At 48.0% G+C, this 6149-nt stretch overlaps 1 pseudogene; it reads left to right on the top strand.

Annotated features, from left to right (window-relative positions):
* Positions 1-2360: 2360 nt before the first annotated feature.
* On the top strand, positions 2361-5846 carry LOC127232453 (TBC1 domain family member 22B-like; annotated as a pseudogene).
* Positions 5847-6149: the final 303 nt, after the last annotated feature.

The following is a 6149-nucleotide window of genomic DNA, read 5'->3' as shown; positions in this document are numbered from 1 at the left end:
CGACAAAGGGCTGATACAAAGAACTCAAGAAACTAGTCAACAAAACACCAAATAACCCTATTAAAAAATGTGGTACAGAACTGAAGAAAGAATTCTTGATAGAGGAAATCAAAAAGGCTGAAAGACACTTAAGAAAATGCTCCACATCCCTAGCTATCAGGGAAATGCAAATCAAAACAACTTTGAGATACGATCTTACTCCTGCCAGAATGGCTAAAATTAGAATCACCAATGACAACTCATGCTGGAGAGGATGTGGAGAAAGGGGAACACTCCTACACTTCTGGTGGGAGTGCAAACTCATACAGCCATTTTGGAGATCAGTATGCCAGTTCCTCAGGAAAATGGGAATTAGTTTACCACAGGACCTGGCTATCTCCTTCTTAGGTATATACCCAAAGGATTCATACCCATGCAACAAAGACATCTGTTCAACTATGTTCATAGCAGCACTATTTGTAATAGCAAGAACCTGGAAGCAACCTAGATGCCCCTCAATTGAAGAATGGTTAATGAAGATGTGGCACGTCTACACAATGGAATACTACTCTGCAGAAAAAAATAATGACATCTTGAAATTCGCAGGCAAGTGGATGGCACTTGAAGAAACAATCCTGAGTGAGGTAACCCAGTCACAAAAAGAGGAACACAGTATACTCACTCATATAAGGATTTTAGACCTAGATCAAAGGATCACCAGCCTATAATTCAACCCACCAGAGGAACTAGGATACAAGGTGTATTCTAAGAGATTCATATAAATCCCTCACAGAACTGGTAAGGGACAAGTCCCTCAGAGCTCAGGTGAAGTGGGGGGGGGGCAGCGAATGGAGAGAGAAGTAGGAGAAAATGAGGGGGAGGAAAGGAAAACGTGCAACCAGGAAGATTGAGCTTCGTTTGGAATAGAAGACAGGAAAGAGAGAGAGAGAGAACATAAAGAGGGAGCCAATATTGGTTTGAAGATAAAATTGAACACAAAGAAAGGTCTAGAGAACTACAAGACTGACTCTAACTAACAATTTGAGCTTCAGTGGAAAGGCTACCATAAATGCCCTTCCCGGAGAGTGAGATCAACAACTAACTTATCCATGGAGCCCTCAACTAATGCCTGTTGGAAACAGGAGCAAACACCCATACATAAACACTGAGTCGAACTTGAACCCAGATGCAGAGGGAGAGGACAAGACCATGTGGCAGAAACACATAGAGACAGCTTACCTGAACAAGGAGGAGTTAACGGGCCACCAGACTGAAAGCTGGGAAGCCAGCATGGGACTGACTCAGGCACTCCTGAATATGGGTCTCAACCAGAAGGACTGAGCAGTCTAAGGGACCTCAGACAGTGGAGCCAGGATGTATACCTGGTGCACAAAAGGACTTTGTGAACACATCCCCCATGGATAACTGCCTTAATCCAGAGACAGGAGAGAAGCCCTAATCCCTCCTTCACATGACCTGTCAGACCTACAAGACCCCTACTAGGCATTCCCCTATATATGGAATTGGGGTGGGGGGGATGGGAGGGGAGGGTGGTTAGAGTGCATGTGAGAGGGCATAGAGGGTAAAAGGGAAGGAAGGAGAGAGGAAGGGAGGGAGGGAGAGAAGGAGGGAGAGGGAACTGAGATTGACATGTAGAATAATAAATTAAAGTAAAAAAAAAAATGCTTTGACTCCAAAATTTAAGTTCAAGGACAAGTTACTGGGGAAAAGGATTTCTATTTTTGTTTCCACAGAAAATGAAAAGATGTGGATTCCTTCCAGACTAATGTGGTTTGATCAAGCCAGACCACCTGAAACAGAGTACCAGGTGATCATACATTCAAAACTGCTGAACAAAGCAGCCTTACAGACTACAACCAGGATTTCTGAATCTTCTTCGAATCCCCCATGACAGCGCCCCTTACCAGCAGGAAGTAGTTTGGAAAGAACGACGCCCAAATTCTCAAATATTGTCTATAAATGTTTGTTTTCATTTAAATGGACTTGGTTATATAAAATTAAAAAAAAGGAAAAAAAAACCTGAGGTTCAGAGAAGAAATCTCATTTGCTAAATAATACATGGCTATTACGTTGGGAAACATGAATCAAACTCAAAGACAACTTCTGAAAATACTTCAGAGACCAAACCCTCTGGAAATTGAATCATAACTTTAAAGTTTACTCTATGTTAACAATCTTATGTGATACAATTACAAGATTCTGAATAAAGAGATAGAAATTGTTCTTACATCTCCTTCTGGGGGAAAAAAGGCACAGCAGTTGGTCTCGTTGTTCAAACTATCAATGTCATTGAGAAAAAAGATTCAAGTGTCAAATATATAAGTAAATAGAGAGACAAAACACATAACAAGACATTCAAGATGGCGCCCCCAGGAGCTGGGAGCGGGTGACCGGTGGTGGTGGCGGGGAAGCAGCCTGGGTTGGCCCTCAGATTGCGGGGTCCTGGGGGCCTGTTGCAAGGTGCCCCGGTGACCCGCAGACCAGGCCTTCCCTGGGGCCTCCGAGAACAGCAAGCAGTTCTGGAAGAGGAGCGCCAAGCTGCCAGCTGCTGGGGAGCATTCAGCTGGTGCATGGAGCTCAGCACCCTCTGCTGGATCCTCGGCTCACCAAAAACTTCATCATCAAACAAAGGTCGAAAGTCAACTCAGCTCCTCTGAAGAACAACAAGGCCTCTATTTTCCACGAGTTTGCCCAGAATACCAGTGATGCCTGGGACATAGGCGATGACGAGGAAGAGGACTTTTCCTCACCTCCTTTCCAAACTCTGAACTCAAAAGTGGCTTTGGCAGCTGTGGCCCAAGTCCTGGAGAACCACAGCAAGCTGAGGGTAAAACCTGAACGGTCGCAATCGACATCAGACGTCCCTGCCAGCTACAAGGTCTCATAAAGTCCATCAGTGAGGCCCAGCTGTCCTGAAACTCCAGTGAGTCTCTCCTGTCCCCATAGCCTCAGCCTCTCAGTAGAGGGCAGCTAGAGAAAAAGAAGTTCCTGTACAGATCTTTGTGGAACGATTTAAAACAACAACACAATAAAAGAAAACCCCTCAAGCCTGAAGTAGAACATCAGCAAGCCTAACTGGTCACTGGCTGTCCCTGCCTTCCCCACTGGGCCTTTACTTCCTAGCATAGAAACATTCCCTGCCATTCTTCCAGTTTTCTCCCTTTCCCTGTAGTGGCATCCACTGCTTTTCCTTGGGGAGGTTCTTGCATATTTCTTTAGGCCTGGTCAGGTTTGTAAGTACTGACTAAATGTATTTAAAGGTATCAGTAACAGAGTTCACAAATGGTTTACCTCCTCAGCCCTGGGGAACAGCTGCCCACCTCTGGAAGTCTTTTCCCTGTTTCTGTGATGCAAAAAGCATGCATTGCAGGACCAGGTTGCAGCTACCTGATGGTCACTGCCCACCAGGTGGCAGGGAGGAAAGATCTATTTGTATTGTTTTCTTACCACCACCCCTCTGCTCTGTATCTCCACCCCCTACCCCCCCAAGCATCACAGACAGGGTTTCTCTATGTGGCCCTAGCTGTCTTGAACTCACAGGGATCCACCTGCCTCTGCCTCCCAAGTGTTGGACTTAAAGGCCGCACTACCACCACCTGGCTGTTTTATTTTCTTAATCTGGGAAACTAGTCTCAGTTACTATTGGGGTGATGGTGGCTTTGGATGTCTGAGACTTTCTGTGTACATTTAAGGACTCATTGTTGTACTTAATGTTGCTCCAAAGGGTTTTATGAAAGCAAATTGCCTGGGCAGGGGATTGTTCTTGTCCTGACTACATTTAAAAAGGCTCACAGGTCATGAGCATAAAGGACAGAGGATGTCAAAGCCTCAGAGTGTGGCCTACCTCAGGCTCTGAGTTTCTTTCACAGCTCAGACCTTGCACGAGGGCATGCAGCTTGGCTATAGGATCTTTACTGTAATTCTGTCATTTGCCTTTGCTGACACAGGGTCCAGCTTAAACCCACAGTGCCAGTCTGAGACAGGCATTCAGCATTGATTGACCAGGTGGCTCAAGCTATGACTGAGGTTCCCAGTGACAGGATGGCCCCTGCCATGATCCCTGCAGGCTACCCTGGGTAGCTGGGTCCTCCACATGTCCCCCTGTGGAAGTTCCCTCAGTATGCTTCTGTCTGTAAACAGTGGATGCTAGAGATTCCCATCTGTCTAAGCTTTGCTGCAAGGTTGCCTTTTCTAGGCCCCACTTGTCACCATGGGCATCCCAGCCAGGTGCCTATGGTAGCTATCGCAAGCTTCTGCAATGCTGGCTAGTTCCTATTAAATGGTTAATATTTGAATGTTAAGGCCCAGATATTGAAGAATGTGACCCAGCCTTGAGAGGACTGTCCCCCAAAATTCTTTTGGCAATAAATTACAAAGAGTGGAGGAGTCAGACAGCCCCAAGGCATCACGTTAGCTTCCTTAGCCTCTGTTCATTCTTCTGTAAAATAGCTATACATTCTTAGCAGGCATTATACAGGTCATTCGAGAGAGCATGCTGAAATGGACAGCATGGTGCCTTCTACATAGCAAGTGAGTGCTAGTCCTGCACTGCAGACCCTCTCCTCCCCCCATTAGACCTCAACAGCAGAACACCGAGCTCAGCTCCTGGTACTTCTACTGTATCAGTGGTAACATGGCAGAATCCAAAGCTGGTTCATTTGAGTGGGGAATGTGGGGCACAGAGGGACCAATGCTCACACTGGGTTGCCTGAAGCCAGAACTTACCACCTCAAAGGGCTGGCTCCTGGTGGGCCAAAGGCAGGCTGTGGCTGTGCCTGGCTGTAGAGGGTAGCCAGTGTGCTCTGTAGGGTCAGGACTTAGCCTTTCATGCACTCTGTGGTGCGTGGAGGGGTAAAGAACTCTCTGACTTAGGCTGGGTGGCCACCACACTCCCCCGAGGCACTGAGGAGAGGTACAGGTTAAGGTAGAAGGAGTCCCCTTGGTTTCACCACACACATTTTCAGAAGTTCCTGCAACATCTGGAGTTGGCTGGCTCTGGGACAGTCAGCTGGCCACAGCTGTCCTCTGCATGGAAGCAGAGCCCTGCTGGGCCTCATCCTCTTGCGGCCCCTGAGCTGGATCCTCAGGCAGTACATCAGGTCCAGCTGCTTGCCCTGAAGAAGGTGCCATACCATGGCCTGAGCAGGCCCTAGGGTGCCTGATCCGTGATCTGTCTTCAAATCCCCTCAGGTGACACGTGCCTGAGGAACCCACTCCACAAACAGCAGTCTCTCCCTCTCCAGCCCATCATCCCCCTTGTTGCCTGGATCTCAGACCAGAATGCTTCTGGGGCTCCTCGAATGATGGTCCGGGAGAAAACCCGCCTAGCAAAGTTTCAGCAGCTGCTTTCCAGCCACAACACTGACTTGATGAATTGAGTAAGTGGAGCTGGCCAGGTGTTCCCAGGGAAGTTCGACTGGTCACCTGGAGACTACTATAGGGCTATCTCCAGGTAAATACCTCTCATTCCATTGTTCCAGCAGCTGCTCGTCCAGGAGATCTTTGAAAGGATTCTCTTTATCTGAGCCATCCGACACCCCACCAGCAGTCACGTCCAGGGCATTAATGACCTAGTCACTCCATTCTTTGTCGTATTCCTCTCAGAATACATGGAAGAGGATGTGGAGAACTTTGATGTGACCAACTTGTCTCAGGACATGCTGCGAAGCATTGAAACTGACAGCTTCTGGTGCATGAGCAAGCTGCTGTACAGGACCCAGGGTTCTCACACTTCCATCTCTACTGTGTGTGCTGCCTTCTTGATCAAGTGGAGGAAGGAGATTCTGGATGAGGAAGACTTCCAGGGCCTCCTCATGCTGCTGCCAAACCTGCCAACCATCAACTAAGGCAATGAGGAGATCGGGCTGCTGCTGGCCGAGGCCTACAGACTCAAGTACATGTTTGCAGATGTCCCCAACCACTACCGTCAATAGGTGCTGTCTCCCCTGGGGACCAGACTGCCTCATCTCTGATGGCTCTCATCACTGTGGGCACTGTGCAAGCCATGGACCCCAGCCAGGAACCACTCCTGCTGTACAAAGCTCACCCCACTGCCACCACCCAGGTCCTAACTTCACAGCATCTGCCACGCTGTGTCTCTGATGTGTGTCTGGGACCTCTGTCCGGTATTCTGTGCTGTGTGGATAGGT

Source organism: Phodopus roborovskii, unplaced genomic scaffold (assembly GCF_943737965.1).
Source record: "Phodopus roborovskii unplaced genomic scaffold, PHOROB, whole genome shotgun sequence".
Taxonomy (NCBI): Eukaryota; Metazoa; Chordata; class Mammalia; order Rodentia; family Cricetidae; genus Phodopus; species Phodopus roborovskii.
Note: the sequence above shows the minus strand (reverse complement) of the source record. Positions and strands in the feature narration are given on the sequence as shown.